The sequence below is a fragment of the Vulpes vulpes genome, chromosome 12 (assembly GCF_048418805.1).
Source record: "Vulpes vulpes isolate BD-2025 chromosome 12, VulVul3, whole genome shotgun sequence".
NCBI classification, from domain to species: Eukaryota; Metazoa; Chordata; class Mammalia; order Carnivora; family Canidae; genus Vulpes; species Vulpes vulpes.
This window is the reverse complement of record NC_132791.1, coordinates 178,702,092-178,724,164: the sequence shown is the minus strand read 5'-3', so window position 1 is coordinate 178,724,164 and position 22,073 is coordinate 178,702,092. Positions and strand designations below refer to the sequence as shown.

General features: G+C 42.9%; 1 pseudogene; it reads left to right on the top strand.

Moving 5' to 3' along the window:
- The first annotated feature begins 15,712 nt into the window (after positions 1-15,712).
- Positions 15,713-17,688, top strand: LOC112929540 (RNA-binding protein EWS pseudogene; annotated as a pseudogene).
- The last annotated feature ends 4,385 nt before the right edge of the window (positions 17,689-22,073 follow it).

Genomic DNA, 22,073 nt, shown 5'->3' with positions numbered 1-22,073 from the left:
TCTCTTGTTTATTTATGATTCATTCTACATGTCTTATACTTGGTACTTCTTGGGGCCAAGCTCTAAGGAACACCAAAGGAGGGTACCTGCCTTAGTGCTTCCTGTGAAGGGCGGCCATGTGCAGGGTTCCTGTGTGTCTCTGCCTTGAACCATGCTGGCTGCTCCCTGAGGCCTCACCAGTGCAAGCCCCATTACTGGAGTTGGAAAGAGAGCAACCCCGGGTTCAGGAGACCATGTCCTAAAGAGCTAGATGCACATGTTAACTGAGGAGACTTTCTGGCCCTGGGAAACTCAACAGCCTTCTGGGTTCTATCAACCAAAGGCTGAAGCTTTAACCAAGGCTGTTGTAGTGTCCAGTTATTTTGGAACATCCAAATCTACCAGTTTGGTACAAAAATTACATGTAACACACAGAAGTTATTGTTCCCAGTCTTAATGATTCTTGGACTTTGGCAAGAAATGTCAGGAAAGAATGTATTGTATGTGAACTATAACAGGATAACTAGTAAGAAGAGAGCTCACTTATATTTAATTTGTTGCATTAGTAATTAGGAATTTAGGAATTTCTGTTTAGGAGAGTATATTTCACGTGTACATGGGGTCTTGTCCTGAGTGAAAAGAACAAAGGTTCTCCAATTAGAAACACAAAATTTGGGCAGCCTGGGTGACTCAGTGGTTTAGTGCCGCCTTTGGCCCAGGGTGTGATCCTGGAGTCCCAGGATCGAGTCCCGTGTTGGGCTTCCTGCATGGAGCCTGCTTCTCCCTCTGCCTGTGTCTCTGCCTCTCTCTCTCTCTCTCTGTGTCTCTCATAAATAAATAAAATCTTAAAAAATATATAGAGAAAGTGTGCAAAAATCTTTGGATTTAACTCCCAACTTAGCACCAGAAAAGTCCACAGAAGAGTTTTGAATTGAATCTGTATCAATGTAAGGAATGTGGGAGAACATTAAATATGAGGCAAAACTAAATTGGCATTAAGCCACACCGTGGAGAAACCCTTCAAATATATAGCATGTGGAAAAGATTTCAAGTATAGTTCTTTCTATATTAGACATCAAAGAATCTAACTGGAGAGAAGCCTTATGCATGTAATGAATGTGGGGAAAGCTTTCAATGTCAATGCAAATCCAATTAAAGAAACCATAATAATGATAAACCTTATTTGTATATGGTATATTGGGATGGTCTCAGCTGTAATTCTATCTTCAACATCAATAGAATCCACACTGGGAAGAGTCTATGAATATAATGAAGGTGGGAGAGCCTTCGGATGTGGCTCCCGGTGTGGAAGGCATCAGCTTATTTATACTGAGAGAAGCCCTTTCAAGGTAAGGTGTGTGGAGAAGGCTTCAGCATCAGCGGAAAACTAATTCAGCATCAAAAAATCTACAGCCGAGGGCAGCCCGAGTGGCTCAGCGGTTTAGCTCCGCCTTCCGCCCAGGGCGTGATCCTGGAGACCCGGGATCGAGTCCCACATCAGGCTCCCTGCATGGAGCCTGCTTCTCCCTATGCCTGTGTCTCTGCCTCTCTCTCTCTCATTAATAAATAAATAAATAAAATCTTAAAAAAAAAATCTACAGCCAAGAGAAGCCATGACTTTATTAGGTCTGAGAAAGCTCTTAAACCTGTAACTTCAGACTTTGTTGGCATCAGAAAATCCACACTGGGGAGACATCTTATGAGTGAAGTGATTGCAAGAAAGCCTTTAGGTATGCCTCCCAAGTGAGTTAATAGGAGAATACCTACATTAGAGAAGAGATTCCCCCCACATTGTTAATGCAAAATTAATCAGGGATTCAGGTTTGCCATGGGAATAAACAACAAATGCATGTTATGTGAGAGGGGATTTAATTGTAGTTCTGAAAGTACCTCCCAATTTGATATGCATCAGAGTATCTGGAGAAAAACTCTACCAGTGTGAGTGCTATGGGAAAGTCTTCTATTTGTTAAAGCAAAATTAAATGGGCATCATGATAGGAAGAAACTCTGTATGTATAAAGTGTGAGAGAGGTTTCAGCTATGGTTCTATCGATACTATGCATTCGACGTGAGAAATTCAGTGACTGTACAGGAAGAGTTATTCCCAATTTACAGGCCCCTGGGTGGCTGGTGTTTGAGCGTCTGCCTTCAGCTCAGGTCATGATCCTCAGGTCATGATCCCGGAGTCTGGGGATTGAGTCCCACATCGGGCTCCCCTCAAGTAGCCTGCTTCTTCCTCTGCCTGTGTCTCTGCCTCTCTCTGTGTCTCTTATGAAAAAATCAATAAAATCTTAAAGAAAAAAAAAAAGAGTTACTCCGAATTTAGACAGCCTAGGATTTACCCTGTGGAAACAAGTTCTAATAATACATCTGGAAGGCTTCAGTGTTAAAACAGAACTAATATATCACCTGACAGTCCATTCCAAGGTAAAAGTCTAATAATAATGAATGTGATAAAAGCATTAGTTCTACTTTTAAATCTTTATTTTTCATGTGAAATAACTGACATAGAAAAGTAGTAAAAGTAATCAATTCTCTTGCACACCCCCCCCACCCAGGTTAAGCAAATACTGGGATTTTTTTCCAACATTTCAAAAATATTTTCATAGCTAAAGCCCCACTTCCCCTGTGTCTCCTCCTTCTTTCTCCTTCCCTTCTGCCTTCTCTTAGTGTAAGCACCTATTCTGGGGTTATTGTGTATCATGAACTATGCATGTTTTTCTTTTGAGCTTTTACTATATATGTAAGTTCTAAAAATTATCCATAAATACTATATATATTTATAATTTAAGTATTTTTAAAATGTAAAAATATTTTGCACTGTGTCCTTTTGTCACAAGATTTAAACTCAGCATGATTTTTATGAGATTTTATTTTGAAGCTTGTAGCTCCAGTTCATTTTAACTAATGAATAGGATTCTCTACAGCCTGCTTATCTACTCGTACTATTTCATGGAGTGCCATAGTGAATATCCTTGTAAAGACGCAAACTCAAAGAGGTCTATAGGGAGAAAGCCAAAGCAAAGGGGTCTCCATATTTAATAGCTGTTAAGTTCATGCTACTTATATAATAGGGGAGTTATAGAATGAGGGTAATGAATCACAGTAGAGGTAATATGCTTTTTACACATTAAGTGAATAAACTCAATTTCCTACAACAAGCATACACTTAACAAGTGTCTTTTTTTTTTCAGCAAGTAGAGCATGCCCAAACAGTTTCCCACAATACATATGTATAAAAGTTTGAAGTAATCATAATCTTGCCATTTAGAGTAGGTTCCCTAGGAGGTGAATATAAAACTTTTGTAGTCAGTGATCATACTTTCTCTTTGTTAATGGATGCAATTAAACAGAAATTCAAATTCATTATAATAAGACACAGTGTGTATTTGTCAGAGTTTAGTTTAAGTAAACCGGATTTATTACAAGATTTTTAAAAAAGATTTTTAAAAAATTCATTTATGAGAGACAGAAAGGCAGAGACATAGGCAGAAGGAGAAGCAGGCTCCCTACAGGGAGCCCAATGGGGGACTCAATCCCAGAACCCTGGGATCATGCCCTGAGCCAAAGACAGATGCTCAACTGCTGAGCCACCCAGGTGTCCGTATTACAAGATTTTAGAAACTTATAAAATCACTGGGAAGTTTGAAGAAATAGATTCTGGCTAAATTTCTGGGAATGACTCCCACAGCAACACTACAGGACTGTACAATCAAAGGGACTCTAATTCCTGCAATAGATTTGAAACTTTCTTCTATATTACAGTTGGTGGCTTCTGAACAATGCTGCCTCTGTGGTGAATCACACAAGTTAACCCTGCATGGATACATCAGTGGAGCCTACTCAGAAGCCCACTCGCAGGGAATATGGGACATTTGGTATTTAGCTTTCCATCTTGTGTACAGAAAGGTGCACCAGAGGCTCCTGGATGGCTCGGTGGTTGAATGTCTGACTTCAGCTCAGGGTGTGATCCTGGGGTCCTGGATCGAGTCCTCCATCCGGTTCCCTGCAGTGAGCCTGTTTCTCCCTCTGCCTATGTCTCTGTCTCTCTCTCTCTGTGTCTCTCATGAATAAACAAAATCTTAAAAAAAAAAAAAAAAGGTACACCAGAAGAAGGCTGGAAAACATGTTGAGTGAACCACTCCACAGCATCTACCACATAAAGTATGCATTGGTTGGACTCAAACTACACTGGTGTCCCATCTGGCTTATGCTCTTTTTAATGAATTTAGGCAACTGGTATGTATTTCAAAATACTTCTTTAAAGAAACATAGGCATTGATTTTTCAAAAGCATGTAGAAGAATATTATCGCTTTCAAGGTTTCTTCTTTTTTTGTATATTTTTTATTGGAGTTTGATTTGCCAACATATAGTATAACACCTAGTGCTCATCCCATCAAGTGTCCCCCTCAGTGCCCGTCACCCAGTCACCCCATCGCCCTGCCCACCTCCCCTTCCACTACCCCTTGTTCGTTTCCCAGAGTTAGGAGTCTCTCACGCTCTGTCACCCTCTTTGATATTTCCCACTCATTTTCTCTCTTTTCCCCTTTAATCCCTTTCACCATTTTTATATTCCGAAATGATTGAAACCATATATTGTTTGTCCTTCTCCAAATGACTTACTTCACTGAGCATAATACCCTTCAGTTCTATCCATGTTGAAGCAAAGGGTGAGTATTCATCATTTCTAATGGCTGAGTAATATTCCATTGTATATAGTGTCTGCCTGTCTTGGAAGCTCTTTATCTCTCCTTCTATTCTGAATGAGAGCCTTGCTGGATATGGTATTCTTGGCTGGATGTTCTTCTCATTTAGGACCCTGAATATATCCTGCCAGTCCTTTCTGGCCTGCCAGGTCTTTGGAGAGGTCTGCTGTTAATCTGCTGTTAATCTAATATTTCTCCCCATATAAATTAGGGATTTCTTGTTTCTTGTTGCTTTAAGGATTTTCTCTTTATGTTTGGAATTTGCAAGTTTCACTATTAAATGTCGAGCTGTTGAACAGTTTTTATTGATTTTTTTTTTTTTTGCGGGGTTGTGGGGGGGGGAACCTCTCTATCTCCTGGATCTGAATACCTGTTTCCCTCTCCAAGTTAGGGAAGTTCTCAGCTATGATTTGTTCAAATATGCTTTCTGGCCCTCTGTCCCTCTCGGTGCTCTCTGGAACCCCAATTATACGTAGGTTTTTCCTTCTGAGGCTATCATTTATTTCCCTTAACCTTTCCTCATGGTCTTTTGTTCTTCTCTTTTTTCCTCAGCTTCCTTCCTTACCATCAACTTGTCTTCTGTCACTCACTCTTTCTTCTACCTCATTAACCCTCATCATTAGGACCTCCAGTTTGGATTGCATCTCATTTAATTGATTTTGAATTTTGGCTTGATTAGATCTAAATTCTGCAGTCATGGATGTTGGGGCCAGGTGGGAAGAGAAACTCCTCAAGATGGCGGATACCCCAAAATGGCTGAGGTTCCTGTCACCACCTCCACCTGGGATGTCAATGGATCAATGACCTGCTGACAGCTTGAGGCAGACCCTTAGACCTCTCCTTTGGACTTCCCCAACCGGACCCAATGCCCTTCAAACCCCAGAGGAGGAAGTCACCTTTGACTGACCGAATTGCAATCCTTCCTTTGCATAGTGACGGTCACTCTGACTGGTTGGATTGCAATCCTTCCTTTGCATATGAGCCAACCAATAGGAAACCGTTCTGCCTTACAACGTTATGTAAACCCCCTGCCACCTTGTCTTGGTGCGACTTCCCCGACTCACTCTTTCCCTCCGTGAGTAGTGGAACCTCGCCCGAGGGTGCCTGCAATAAAATCTGTTCTTGGACCCTCGCTTGCCTTGGCGGTCTCATTTCCATTTAGTTACTAAAAAACCTAACAATGGAGTCTCTTGATTCCTTTATGCTTTTTTCCAGAGCCACCAGTAGGTTTATAATTGTGCTTCTGAATTGGCTTTCTGACATCGAATTGTAATCTAATTCTGTAACTCTGTGGCAGAGAGTACTGTTTCTGATTCTTTTGTGGTGAGTTCTTCTTTCTAGTCATTTTGCTCAGTGCAGAGTGGCTGTATGAGTGGGCTGAGTCAAGAATATCAACCACGATCCAGGGTAAATTTCACCCTAGATGATTCTGCCAAGGTCAGAGACCAGAAATTGAAAACCAAGGTCAGAATGAAATAAAACAAAAGGACCACTAAAGTGAAAAACAAATTTAAAAACAAAGTAGTGGGGATCCCTGGGTGGTTCAGCGGCTCAGTGCCTGCCTTTGGCCCAGGGTGTGATCCTGGAGACCCAGGAACAAGACCCGCTCCCTGCATGGAGCCTGCTTCTCTGTCTGCCTGTGTCTCTGCCTCTCTCTCTCCCTGTGTCTCTCATGAATAAATAAATAAAAATTAAAAAAAATTAATTTTACCATTTTCTTTTTACTTTTTTAATGTGGCTCCCAGGAAAACAAAATTAAATATATAGATTGTATTTATGACTCACATTATATTTCTTTTGAACAGCCCTGCTTTACTACAGAGCATGCCCTTGAGCCCTTTTACTTAGCCAACCATGCATAAACATCATTGGTGTGTACAGAAAACCTAGAGCACAGAGGTTATGTCAGACCAGAAGACTTGTCCCCTATGTCCTAAGGAACATAACTGCATAGGAATAGGAAATGAGAGAGCTGGCAAAACAATGTGGAGCAGGAGAGGTAGACTCCTGCCACAGTGACCTTGCCACTAGTGGCATATGACATAAGTTCATGATTGCTATGTTTTAAAAATATTAATTGGAGGCGCCTGGGTGGCTCAGTTAGTTGGGCGTCTGGCTTCAGCTCGAGTTATGATCTCAGGATCCTGGGATCGAGCCCCATATTGGGGGTCTCTCCTCAGCAGGGAGTCTGCTTCTCCCTCTGCCCCTCACCTCGCTCATGCTCTCTCTCTCTCAAATAAATGAAATCTTCAAAAAAATAAAAATAAAAATATTAACTGGATGTAGTATGTAATTTGGACTGTGGGGGAAATTAAGGCATAAAACCTTGTTACATTGTTATTATATTGCAGTTAATAACTTTGGAGACCTGCAAGGGTAGGGACAGGGTGATGCAGGGATAGAAAGGACTGTAGAGGTGTCAGGGTACCACTGATAAAAATTAGCAGTAAACATAAATAAGTCATGATATAATAATAGCTTTTATGGTGATGATGACAGTGTAATTATCTCATGAAGTTTGAGTTTCTCTGCAACACACAGTTCTATGGATATAGCAAACTCTTGAGAATGCAACTCTGTCATGTTGGGACAAGGTCAAGGCTGAATTACACAGGGTGTCAAAGTCTAGAAACCTAGGAAGACATACACAATGATGTGAAAGACATCTTCAATCTATTAAAAAATACATCTGCTTCCAGACTTTATGATCATCCTGTTTTGGGAATCCTCCAGATGAATGGTTCTCATCAGGAACCAGTCACTTTGTCCCCTAGGGGACATTTGACAATGTCTGGAGACAGTTTTGTTTGTTCAGACTGGGGAAGGGGGTGCTACTTTATCAGGAAGGGTGCTAAACATCCTCCACTGCACAGGACAACCCCACACAACAGAATTATCTGGCTGCAAATGTCAGTAGTGCTGAGATTGAGACACCTTGTTCTGTATAAAGGACTCCATGTAGCTGAAATGTCCCCTCAATAGAGAAGCGGGTGGGGAGGAGAATCTTAAAGATTTTCTAGGGTTGAAGAGAAAGGGAGGAGGAAGTAGAGATAAAGACTAGAAACATCACAAAGAGAGAAGAGTGAGATTGAAACTAAAGGAGGGAAGATTTTCAAGGAAGATGGTGGGCAATGGAGCAGAAGCCCATGGAGAAGTAACTGAGATGTGAACATGTTGAGGAAACACTTTTTGTGTGGTTTAGGAATGAAAGAAAGACTGTAAATAGTGGCTTTAAGGCCATGTTTTGCAAACATTTTTTACTGTCACCTACAGTAAGAAATACAACTTAAGTCATAACCTAGTATATAAATGCTTCTATAAGTAACTGAAACCAAAGTTTCAGATTCAGAGCTTACCTTTCTGTTTGCTCTGATGCCTGGTATTCTCTATCGTGTATTCAAATCTAGTCTGATGTCTTTCACTTTTTAAATTTTCTGTTTACAATCTGCTACATTTATTTCATGACCCACTGGTGGGTCATCAAACAGTTAAAAAGGAAAAAAACAAAAACTAGTCTAGGAAAGGTAATTACCCTCAAGTGGACCTGAATAGCTGAAGTCAGAAAAGGTGCGCAGCCCGGGTGGCTCAGCAGGTTAGTACCGCTTTCAGCCCAGGGTGTGATCCTGCATCCGGCTCCCTGCATGGAGCCTGCTTCTCCCTCTGCCTATGTCTGTGTCTCTCATGAATAAATAAATAAAATCTTAAAAAAATAATAAAAGTCAGAAAAGGTGAAAGGGGAGAAGGGAGAGGATGTATCCAATGAGCTTCGTTAGAGGAGTGGACAGAGTTGGCATCATGGTGAGGAGACAGCCAGCCCTAAAGGGAAGATGGGAGATGGGCGCCACCCTGTGGGGTTGGACAGTGTGGAGCTTGAGGTGCACCTTTGAGGCCCTCTTGGTTTTCCAAGCGAGGAAAAGGTGATACTGACAGGAGAGTTGAGTGAGAGGGCAGTTGGAGGTCTAGGGAAAGTGGTGATTGCTTGGAAGGACCGCTGTGGGGAAACTGATCAGTCCAAATGACAGGGTTCCAGGGTGTCAGGGAAAGAGGGGATTTCCATGTCATCTATTACTCTAATTTGGATTGTGTGACACAACACACCTTTCTGCCAAACAGTGAGGGAAAAGGTATGTAAGAATTGACCTCCAGGGTCCACATTATTCTGGTCACTGTATTTCAGATTGTTATTTCCCTGTGTGTTCACAGTTTCGGCTGTCTCCTTGCTCCTGTTTTCCAGCACTTCCCTTTGGAAGAAGCCCCCTCTCCAAATTCACACACATGTAGGTGTGTGCAGAGAACTGGGTAGATAACCCCTAGTTATCTACCCAACATAGAACTTATGTTATTTTTTTTTTATTTTTTTAAAATTTTTATTTATTTATGATAGTCACACACACACACACACAGAGAGAGAGAGAGAGAGAGAGAGAGAGGCAGAGACACAGGCAGAGGGAGAAGCAGGCTCCATGCACCGAGAGCCCGACGTGGGATTCAATCCCGGGTCTCCAGGATCGCGCCCTGGGCCAAAGGCAGGCGCTAAACCGCTGCGCCACCCAGGGATCCCTAGAACTTATGTTATAACATGGATCCAGTGATTTTTGAGCCATAATAGTTTTATATTATAGTACATAAATTGTATGCCTATATTTTTGTTGTTGTTGTTGAGAGAGGGCGAGCCAAGTTGGGGTTGTGGTGTAGAGAGAGGCGCAGGAAGAGAGGGAGAGAGAGAATCTTAAGCAGGCTCCATGCCCAGTGTGGAGTCTGACCCTGAAATCATGACCTGAGCCAGAATGATAAATTGGACGCTTAATTGACTGAGCCACCCAGGTGTGTCTCTATGCCTATTCATAGATAACAAATAATTACTCAATCATTTTATCACATTTATTAGTATCTGTGTACCAAGAATTGCTCAGGACACCTAGGATACAGCAGGAAGGAAAACAAAGCCCTTGCTCTTATGGAGCTTATGTTCTAGTGGTTTAAGGGCATAGGGCAGCTAGTTTGTTTAAAAAAAAAAAAAAAAGGAAAAGGAAAAAAAAAGGAAAGATAAACACATTCTGCACATCATTTTATTTGCAAAAGGCATAAAAATACTATTATCCACTTTTAGTTACAAATGTTTAACAAAAAAAACAAGTGTACAAATTCATAAAGATCAACACTTGAATATGAAATTTAACTCAAAATTTTAGAAAAAATGGGTTGGATTTCAACAAACTTAATGAAAATGTCCTTCAATCTTTGGAAATACAAATGTCACTAGAGAGCCTGTTCCTGTTGTGTTTCTCATCTACGGCTTTCCTGTTCTTTAGTATGCAAATGGAGCCTGGGCCTCACAGCTAACTGCTCTCTTCTTTCTAAGCAGTTGAGCAGACCTATTTTGAGTCCACAACAGCAGACTCAGCCATTTCTAATAGTTTGATAGCATAGGCACAAACTTGTAGCCCATCAGGTGTTGCCTCTTGCTCTTAGATTCGATGCTTCTCCCTCCATGAGCATTTTCAAGCATTTAAGTACTATGAAAACACAAATTACTGGGGACATACAGGTCTGGAGAAGCTTAATAAGCAGCCTTCTGTGTTGGAAAGTGCAGTGGACTGGGTTCAAAATCTCATTTCCTATTCCCCAGCTACTACTTTCTGCCTCTTTCATATTTGGCTCTTCCAGTTTAATAGGTTTATATTTCTGGTAGGCTACATGGGGGTTGCCATAGTAATCTCCAGAGGCCCTATAATTTCAATGCTCTAATCTTTCCAGTATAAGTCTCAGGTGTCATGTGTCTTCCATTTCTCATGTCAGATGCTGAGACCAACATTGACAGTGAGTCCACATCTACTCAAGGAATTTCTGAAGAAAGGGAGATGATGCTATCATGTGGGCTGCCGCAGAGTGTCTCTCAGGAAAGTGACTTTCCAGAAACATGTGAACTGGAGAAATACCAGGAAATCCCCACAGAGAAAAGTACTAAAAGAAAGGATGAGAGAATCCTCTGTGCCAGAAAACCTTTCAGATGTGAGGAGTGTGGGAGATGCTTCAGCTTTGTTGGATACCAGAGAATCCACACTGGGGAAAAACCTTGAGTGTAATGAGTGTGGAAAAGTTTTTGCTGTTAAGTCAACTTTAAGTCAGCATCAGAGAATACACAGTGGAGAGAAACTATATGAATGTCTCAAGTCTGAGAAAACCTTTAGGACTTCCTCCCAGCTACATCATCATGCATATGCTCACCCTCGAGAGAGGCCTGTCCTGGACCTTGGTTCCTTTGGCCTCCCAGCATTTTTTACCCCCTTTTCATGGTAATTACTGCCTTGCTTTTTTTGGAAAGCCACTCTGCCCTCACTCAACAATTGTTGTGGTATATAGGTGGGGCTCTCTTCTCCACAGCAGGGGTGGAACTTGTGGCCTAGTCTAGCCCTTCTATACTGTTCCTTCCCCTTGCCACAACGATGGGTTCAAGTGACCAGGTTCATCCAATCAGGTGCAAAACCTACCTAGAAGCAACATTTTATTCTGCTGGACTCAGATGTTAGCCTTGATCCATCATGAAGGATGAAAAGAAGGCCAGCCCTGCAGATAAGAGAGAAATGGAGAGAACCAAATCTACCTCTGGGTTTTCCAGTGACATAAATCAATAAACTTCAGTTTTTTTGCTTAAATTGTTTTGAGTTGAGTTTTCTTTCCTTGTTGATACTGAGCCATTTCAATGTCTCCTATGTTTCAAAGACCTTCAGATAATATAAACTTGTTTTGGCATCACTGAGTCCATAGTATGAGGAAACCTTTCATATTTGGGATGTATTAGAAACACAGTAGCTGTGATTCTGGTGGTTTGCACAGAGGTAAACATTCAATATGAATGTGGGAAGGCCATTAACCCTCACTTAAGCCAGGTTAACATTCAGGGATCCCATTTGGAAGGAAGTTCTAGCAATTTAAGCACTATAATGAAAATTTCAAGTTTGTAAAGGTCCTTTTCTTTGTTTGTTTTGTTTTTAATTAGGCTCTGTGCCCATCATAGGGCTCAAACTCATGACCCGAGATCAGGAGTCACATGTTCTACTGACTGAGCCAGCCAGGCATCCCTTCAAGTTACTATAAAACTAAATCTCTGTCAATGAATATTCTGTAGGGAAGATTCGTGTATTAAATGGAAAGCCTTGTTTATTTCCTACTCGGTTTCTGACAGAAGTAGATGCTGAATTTTCAGTTTTATTTTAGATCTTACTGGATGTTTCTTTTTTGACCCACCTATAGTTAATTATATTAATGTTTTCCTATTACTTAATAATATTTATGCTCTCATAATCGTAGTTGGATACACTAGTACACATTTCTTTATATCTTGCTGGGTAGTATTTGTTAATATTTAGGATATTGTCATCTATATTCACATGTGTGATTGTCCTAATAATAGGACAATTTTAATAATTTTAATAATAGGATAATTTTTTTCCATCTTTGTTGGGATTTGGGAGCTGAATTATATGAGATTGCTAGAAATAACTAGGAGGCTGTTCTTTTCCTGTACTTTGGAACAGTTTCAAAAGCCTAGCAGTTATCCGTTCCTTGGAAATTTGAAAAAAAAAAAAGTCCATCTAATAAAGCTGATTGGGCCAGTTGCTTTTGTTGGGGATAGTGTAGAGGAGAAGAGATCTTTGATTACTTTTTCAGTTCCTTCTCTGGCATTGATCCAATGACACTGTCTACTTCTTGAACCAATGTTGGTAATTTACAATTTCTTACTGACATTTACAAATCATTAGCCCTGCCTTTTATGCAGATTGTGTACCCTTTAAAAAAATATTTTATTTATTTATTCATAAGAGACACAGGCAGAGGGAGAAGCAGGTTCCCTGCAGAGGGTCTGATTTTGGACTCCATCCTAGGACCCTGGGATCATGACCTGAGCCAAAGGCAGAAGCTCAACCACCAAGCCACCCAGGTGCCCTTATGCATTGTATTTAAAAAAAATTTTTTTTTGATATATGCTCCTTGGCATTCCTAAATTTTTTGGTTGACAAAATCTGTATGAAGAGTTTTTATTACTCATATATTTGCATGCAAAATTTGACATTCGTCCTTATAATGCCTAGAATAGCATGGCTGCCATGACCTTAGATTTGGTAAGGGGAGCTGATAACCAAGGCCATTTCCTTGGCCTAAATCTAAAGCAGAATTTCTCAAACCTGACGCTGCCAACATTTGGGACCTGATAATTGTTTGTTGGTGCTGTCCTGTAGGGTGTTTAGCTTACCCACTGACTTTTACCCACTAGATACTCTTTGTAACACTCTGCCTGACCCCACTCATGAAAGTCAAAATTGTCTCCACTGATCTAGAGAATATAGAGATTCTCTTCTTTGCAGGCTTGTCAGTCTGTGCCTTGTTATGTCGTATGCCTCCTTGTACTATCATCTACTTCATGACAGTTCTCAATCCCAGACTTAACCTGATGTTTGAAATATTTCCCTGAGAAGACAGCTTTACCATCTCCTTATTTGACAGCAATCTGTTCAAATAGGAGAAGACACTGGGAGGTCATCTCTTAGTAATGGACTTAAAATTGAGGAGACACACCAAAAAGTGATTCAGGCAAAGAAATGATAGAAGTCACCTAAGTCAAGGTTTGTTTGTTCCAGTTGTTGCCTCCCCAACAGAATATTAGCCTTTTATTTGTTATAGCTGTTCTTTAATAAACACTAATAACCAGTAACATTGTGTGTGCTTTCCTATGCTAGGTAATCCCCATTAACTGGATCTTCATAGCAGCCTTTGAAGTAGATACCGTTATCTTGTTTTAGTTAGGATATTGAAGAACAGAGAGATTAAGCAGGTTGCCCAAAGATACAGCTAATAAGTGGAAGGGCAGAGACTCAAACCTGGGCAATCTGACTTCAGAGCCCATGCGCTAACCATTACACAGCATTGCCCTCCTGTCTCCACGGCTTTTTTTTTTTTTTTAGCTTTATTGTATGATTGACATACAATTGAGTCATTTGCTTGATTTTTAGAAAGGGTCTTGCTGAGATTTAGACTGGATTAATTTGAATATATAGATCAATTGGGGATAATTGACATCTTAATATTGTTTTTCAGCCAATGAACACCATATTTCTCTGTTTATTAGGTATTCTTTCATTTTTCATTATTTTGTAGTTTTCAGCATGCATATCTTGGACAAATTTTCTTAGATTTATACCTAAATATTTTGTGATTTTTTTGTTCTATTGTAAATGGTACTATTTTTGAAATTTTATTAAAATTGTATTGTATTGGGGCACCTGGATGGCTAAGCAGCTAAGCATCTGCCTTCAGCTCAGGTCATAACCCCAGAGTCTTGGGATTGAGCCTGCTTCTCCCTCTGCCTCTGCTACTGCCTCTCTCTTTCTCTCTCTCTCTGTCTCTCATGTATAAGTAAATAAAATCTTTTTTTAAAATTGTATTGTCTCACAGGAAATTTTATTATCAGAAATTTCAGTTTCTAACAATTGATTTTTTTCTTTTTTGTAACCACTAATTCTGTGACCTGTGAAATTCACTTGTTAATTCTAGGAGATTTTATAGACTCCTTGGGATTTTCTATGTAGACAGTTATGTCCTCTTGCAAATAGTAGCAGTTTTATGTCTTCCTTTCCAGTATGTATGCCCTTGATTTCTTTTTCTGGCTTTCTTGCACTTGTTAGGACTCCCAGGACAGTGTTGAATAGTAGTGGCAAGAGCAGACATACCTGTCGTGTGCCCAATCTTGGATGGAAGGCTTTCTGTCACCATTCAGTATATTTTCAGCTGCAAGGAAATAATTCACATAAAATCCTGTGTCATTATAGCCACTGCAACAAAACATTGAGTTTGTACGTTTTTGGACAGTCAAGTTTTGTGCATGAAATTTAAGTTCCACTATAACTTCAGTCTATTTTGTGGCTAGGGTTTTCAGAGAGCTGGGAGAGAAATTGATATTTTCCCCACCACTTGAAAGTCAAGAATAACAAACAGCAAATGTGCCATGATCATACGTTATATTCTGGCTTTCCTGACTTACAGTGCTCTTAGTCTAAGTTAAAGATAGATAACATAGGGGACGCCTGGGTGGCTCAGTGGTTAAGCGTCTGCCTTTGGCTTGGGGTGTGATCCTGGAGTTCTGGAATTGAGTCCCACATCAGGCTCCCTGCATGGAACCTGCTTTTCCCTCTGCCTGTCTCTGCCTCTCTCCATATCTCTCATGAGTAAATAAATAAGATCTTAAAAAAAAAAAAAAAAGATAACATAGGAGTTAGAGAGAGAGCCAGGTATTCAGGCCATAAGGTGACCACAGGAGAAGGTGGCTCCCAGTGGAATCTGAGGAGTGGCTGAGGCGTTAAGATAATTATGTTTGATGGTAGATACCACAATAGATCTGGATATGAGTATACATTTTCTTGTAGGTGGCCCAGTAGGACAGCACCAATTAGCTGTTTATTAATTCTAAAGGTGCACTGGGATACCGTGTAGATAATTGGGAGTGGAAGTTACTCACCATTTAAGCAAAAAGGATTTCAGATGGGCTAGCATTTCCCCATTCTAAAGGTCCAAAGAACATTGGATTAGAGTCTTGGTCAGGGAAACCCAAATTGCAAAATCCTACTGAATTTCTCTCTAAATATCAAGAATAGTATACACTCTGATTCATAAAATATGACTATGCAAGAAATAAGCAACACTGTTTAACTTCTAACCCTTCCCCATGAGTCACTTGTGACAGTATTGTTGACCTGCCATTCACCTGCAACAATAATCTTGTTCTATTTACTAAATGATTTGAAGGAAAAAAAAAAAAACCTTACATAAAAATAAATAAAATATCATGGAGAAACAGGGCACTTAAGTTCAAGCCTTGCTAGGAGGCATCTGCTAATGCTCATTATGGCCAGGGTTGAAAGGTGCTGCAGTATGTAGTTTGTCCAAAGGGCTTCAAAACACATCTCAAGGGTGCCTAGAGGGAAGGCGAGAGGGAGACAGACCGTGAGAGAACGAGAAGGAAGGAGAGAAGATGGCGTCCACGGATTATAGTACCTACAGCCAAGCTGCAGCCTACCAGGGCTACAGTGCATACACTGCCCAACCAACTCAAGGATATGCACAGGCCACCCAGGCATATGGGCAGCAAAGTTATGGAACCTGTGGACAGCCCACTGATATCAGCTATACCCAGGCTCAGACCACTGCGACCTATGGGCAGACCACCTAGGCAACTTCTTATGGACAGCCTCCTGCTGGTTATACTACTCCAACTGCCCCCCAAGCATACAGTCAGCCTGTCCAGGGGTACGGCACTGGTTCTAATGATACCATCACTGCGATGCTCACTAATATTCAGGCCTCCTATGCCGCTCAATCTGCATATGGCATTCAGCCTGCTTACCCAGCTTATGGGCAGCAGCCAGCAGCCACCACACCTGCAAGACCACAGCGGTAACAAACCCGCTGAGACTAGTCAACCTCAATCTAGAACAGGGGGTTACAACCAGCCCAGCCTAGGATATGGACAGAGTAACTACAGTTATCCAGTTATCCCCAGGTACCTGGGAGCTACCCCATGCAGCCAGTCACAGCACCACCATCTTATCCTCCTACCAGCTACTCCTCTACACAGCCGACTAGTTATGATCAGAGCAGTTACTCTCAGCAGTTACTCTCGGCTACCTATGGGCAGCCGAGCAGCTATGGACAGCAGAGTAGCTATGGTCAACAAAGCAGCTATGGGCAGCAGCCGCCCACTAGTTGTCCCCTCCAAACTGGATCCTACAGCTAGGCTCCAAGTCAATATAGCCAACAGAGCAGCAGCTACGGGCAGCAGAGTTCATTCCAACAGGACCATCCCAGTAGCATGAGTGTTTATGGGCAGGAGTCTGGAGGATTTTCTGGACCAGAAGAGAACCAGAGCATGAGTGGCCCTGATAACCGGGGCAGGGGAAGAGGGGGATTTGATCGGGGAGGCATGAGCAGAGGTGGGAGGGGAGGAGGACTCAGTGGAATGGGCGCTGGAGAGTGAGGTGGTTTCAGTAAGCCTGGTGGACCCATGGATGAAGGACCAGATCTTGATCTAGGCCCACCTGTAGATCCAGATGAAGATTCTGACAACAGTGCAATTTATGTGCAAGGCTTAAATGACACTGTGACTCTAGACAATCCGGCAGTCTTCTTTAAGCAGTGTGGAGTTGTTAAGATGAGCAAGAGAACCGGACAACCCATGATCCATACCTACTTGGACAAGGAAACAGGAAAACCCAAAAGTGGTGCTACAGTGTCCTATGAAGATCCACCAACTGCCAAGGCTGCTGTGGAGTTGTTTGATGGGAAAGATTTTCAAGGAAGCAAACTTAAGGTTTCTCTTGCTCGGAATAGGTCTCCAACGAACAGCATGTGGGGCGGTATGTCTCCCCGTGAGGGCAGGGGGATGCCACCGCCACTCTGTGGAGGTCCAGGTGGCCCAGGAGGTCCTGGGGGCCCCATGGGTCACATGGGAGGCCGTGGAGGAGACGAGATGGCTCTCCCCTAGGAGGACCCCAGGGTTCCCAAGGGAACCCATCTGGAGGAGGAAATGTCCAGTACCAAGCTAAGGACTGGCAGTGCCCCAATCTGGGGTGTGGAAACCAGAACTTTGCCTGGAGAACAGAATGCAACCAGTGTAAGGCTCTGAAGCCTGAAGGCTTCCTTCCACCACCCTTCCCGCCCCTGGGCGGTGACCGGGACAGAGGCGGCCCTGGTGGCATGCGGGGAGGAAGAGGTGGCCTCATGGACCGAAGGGGTCCGGGTGGGGGGTTCAGAGGTGACCTGAGACAGAGGAGGCTTCCGTGGTGGCCAGGGCATGGACCCAGGTGGCTGTGGCGGAGGAAGACAAGGTGGTCCTGGTGGGCCCCCTGGACCTGAGATGGAACAGATGGGAGGAAGAAGAGGCAGGCATGGAGGACCTGGAAAATGGATAAAGGTGAGCACCGTCAGGAGCGCAGAGACCGGCCCTACTAGATGCAGAGACCCCACAGAGCTGCCTTGACTACCAGATTTATTTTTTAAACCAGAAAATGTTTTAAATTTATAATTCCATATTTATAATATTGGCCACAACATTATGATTATTCCTTGTCTGTACTTTAGTATTTTTCACCATTTGTGAAGAAACATTAAAACAAGTTAAATGGTAGTGTGCTGAGTTTCTTTTCCTTCTTTTAAACAATGGGAATCCCGTGCGAGCGTGCTCAGTATCATTGTGTGGAGAACCAAGAGGGCCTCTAACTGTAACAATGTTCATGGTTGTGATTTTTGTTTAAATAAAATTCCAAATGTTTATATATATACAAACAAAAAAACCCACCACATCTGAAATTTCACTGCTTCTCTGCTTGGAGTGATCACTTACCAGAGATAACTGAGACATTTCTCCTCACTAGGATAGTCTTTTGTTGTTGTTGTTGTTGTTGAGGGTTTGTGCAGATTAAAAGTCTAGCAACCCCTCCCAAGCAAAAAAAATCAAGCTCTTCCCAAGTCTTGCCAGGGATCACATAGGTTTCCACTATTCCAAAGACTAATAAAATGGCCAACAATAAAGATCTTTGTTTTATGTCCAGATTTAATGGATATTATATGATGTAAGTGCCCAGAATATGCAAGTCTGTAGAGTCAGAAAGTAGATCAGTAGTTGTCTAGGAATGGAGGAGGCCTCACACAGGGATTGTATTAATTTTCTGCTGCTGCTGTAACAAATTACCACGAACAGTGACTTACAAGACAATACACGTTTATTCAATTTACTTATTAATTTATCTTATAGTTCTAGAAGTCAGAAGTCCAAAATGGGTTTCACCAGGCTAAATTCAAAGTTTAGCCAAAGTGTTGGCTAAGGAGAGACTTTATTTTCTTGCCTTTTTCAGTTTCTAGAAGCCACTTGTCGTGATTTGTGGCTCTTTCCCTCCACCTTCAAAGCCAGCAATGATGGGACAAGTTTCTCTCAATTTGTCACCTCTTTGGCTCTTCTCATGACCTCCATTACTTATAAGGACTCTTATGATTACATTGGGCCCATCTAGATAATCCAGGATAATCTTATTTTCAAATCAGCTGATAAGCAACTTAATTCTGTCTGCAACCTTCATGTTCCTTTGTCATGAAATCCAACATACGAATTCCAGACATCTTTGAGGGGAACAGTATCCGGCCTATCACAGGGAAGATGGCAAGTGAGCGCTGGTGCTGATAGTTACAGGGTTTCTTTTTGGGAATGATGAAAATATTCTAAATTGACTGTGGTGATCATTGTGCGATTCTGTGAATATACCAAAAACTAAACTAAGTTGTTTACTTTAAATGGATGAATCGTATGGGATGTGAATTACATTTTAATAAAGCAAGTGTGTGTGTGTGTGTGTGTGTGTGTGTGTGTAATTTCTAAAACCAAATTCTGTGATCTTCCTGCCTGAAACCAGCTCCTCTTCCTAAATTCCTGAATTAACTGAATCTCCGTTAGTGACACCTTCATCTATCAGGTGGCTCAAACTATAGTAGATTGCTATAGCAGATTGCTCCCTGTCTCTCATATCTGTTCTTCAGTCTTTTAAAAAATCTCCGCTGTTTTCATTTCCTAAATAGTTCTGGAATAGTATCCCTTCACAGTCCTGGTCTTTCTTAGTGTGACTGGATCTTTATCCCTCAGGAAAACAGGTTTTTTTCTTTCTTTTTAAGTATTCATTCATTCATTCATTCATTCAGAGACGGGGTTTTTTTGTTTTTTGCCTGACTGCCTCTTTGGCATTGTGAGGACATCTGTGGACCACTCTGAAACTAATTCTATTTTTTATTTATTTATTTATTTATTTATTTATTTATTTATTTATTTATTTATTTATTTTTCTTTGAAACTAATTCTATTAAAATACAATTAAGTGGTTTAAAAAATAAAATTGTGAGTGGCACCTGGGTGGCTCCGGGGCTGAGGGTCAGCCTTTGGCTCAGGCCGTGATCCCGGGGTCCTGGGATAGAGCTCCCCACAGGGAGCCTGCTCCTCCCTCTGCCTATGTCTCTGCCTCTCTCCCTGTGTCTCTCATGAATAAATAAAACCTTAAAAAACAATTTAAAAACTGTGATATGTTAATATACGTGTGTTTTTGCCACTTTGGTGAAATGAAATGACAAGATCCAAAGGTGAGCCCTCATAACAGCGATGATAATACTTTCAAGTGAGGGATGTGAATAGCGTGTGTTTTGAGAAACCTGCGTCAACTGTGGAGCGATAAATGGAACTGGGGACACCCGGGTGGCCCAGCGGGTTAGCACCACCTTCGGCCCAAGGCGTGATCCCGGGGTCCCGGGATCGAGTCCCGCGTCGGGCTCTCTGGATGGAGCCTGCTTCTCCCTCCTCCTGTGTCTCTGCCTCTCTCTCTCTCTTTCTCTCTCTCTCTCTCTCTCTGTGTCTATCATCAATCAATCAATCTTTTAAAATAATGATTAAAAAAGAAAGAAAATATCTGTGCTTTCCACTGGGGACAATCCACAGGTGCTCCTGATAGTACCGTGGCTTGTTGCCAACACTCAACTGAAGCGAAGGCTACCGGTTAGGGAGCAGCGACAACCACCGCCAACTTCCCCCGCCGGCCCAGGCCTCCCGCGCGGGGATGCAGGAGCCCCGCCGGCCTCCCCGGGGCGCGCAGCCAGGAGAGCACCGAGGCGCGCTCGGCGTCCTAGAGAGGACGTACGTGAGGCCCGGGCGGCGCTCCCGCGCGGTGACGCACTTCCGGTCCCGCCGCGCGCTGCGCCTTTCCAGAGGTGAGCGGGGGGCTCCGGCGGCGGGTGGTGTGTGCGGGGGGCGCGCGCTGCGCCCTCCCAGGAGCTGCCGCCGCGTCCCTGAAGCCGCGGTGGGGGAGGCCGCTTTGGGGCAGGGAGGCTGCGGATGGAAAGGAGATGCGCCGCGGGCCCGGGTCCGGCCGGTCGCTGCTTAGCCAGCAGCTGAGGGGCGGCCGCTGCCCTGGGCCCCCGGATGCGGCCCTAAAGGAGACGAGCGTCGGCCCCCCTCGGGGAGCTTTCAGTCCAACGGGAACGTCACCTCGTAACCAAATGTGATCGCTTCACTCCACCTGTTTGTAAGCCGGTAGCTGCGGCTGTGGGTTTTCGGCGGAAGACGAACCTGTACGTGCGCGCAGATCCCCGCATGGCTTCATCCTCTGCGGCGACGCCGCCGCCGCTTGGCGACACGCTGTCGCGGCTGTGCTCCAGCCTTGGCTTTTCACCTCCACGGCATGGTGGTTAACCTAGTCACTTCCTACCCCTAAGTCCCGTCTACGGTAATCACAGTTGTGATCTTGAAGTTACTTATGAGAATCTCCGATTCACGTGCGCCTTCCCTTTAGTCTAGACAAAGCTCCAGGCCAGAAGGTCACACCCGTTTTCCTCTCTCCACCGTATCTCACGCTTGGCCTGGAATGAATGAAGTATCTGATAAATGTTCGTTGGGTGAAGAAAGCACAGACTAATGCAGATACATCCTCTCAGACTTGGAGACGTGGTCTACAGGACAGCGAACACCGTGGGAGTGGAGGGTTTAACGGGAAACCTCTACCCGGTTTGTAGAGGATGATCTGAAGGATGACCCAGCCTCACCGAGGGGAGGAAGGGGCAGGCTGCTGGAGAGTATTGTAGGCCGACCGTATCAGTTACAGAGGTCCTGAGGTTGGAGGAGAGTAGTTCATACAGAGGCAACAGCAAGCACAAAGGCCCTGAGTTACGTAGTACCGGGAACTGAAGGGAGGCCAGAGTGGCTAAACAGGAGGGTGGCAGATGAGGCTAGCAGGAGGTTACAGAGTGCAGTGAGGTTAGGGAAGATGCTGGCCTTGGGGCAGAATGTGACTGCTTAGCAAGAAAACTGTTGTAGGGGACGATGTAATTAAAGTAACAGCCCAGCATTTGGGCGTGCTGAGGTGGCCTTTCCGGGCCCTTTGCTAATCAGTTTCGGTCATCGCTGGGTCCTAGAACAGAGTGGTGAACGACAAGATGCCTGCCTTGAGATCCAAGAAAAGGAAGACTTGCTCTGTGATTCTTTATCTGAACTTTCTTGGTGACAGCTCTCCCCATGTGAACCTCAGAATTACTTTATCAGGTTCTAAGAGATCCTTTTGGGATTATGATTGGAAGTGATCTAGTGTAGTTAACTAAAAACGTGGCCTTTGGAATCTGGCACATCTGGTTGGAATACAGGTTCATCCACCACCTTGTGACCTTGAAGAAAATTATTCTCATAGCCTTGTTTTCTCATTTGGGAGAAAGAAAATTCAGAGGATGAAAGTGGACACTGAATGAAGGGATATGTATTTTACATCCAATAATCTATATCTCTCTATATATTTATGTTTTTTTTTTTACTTTTT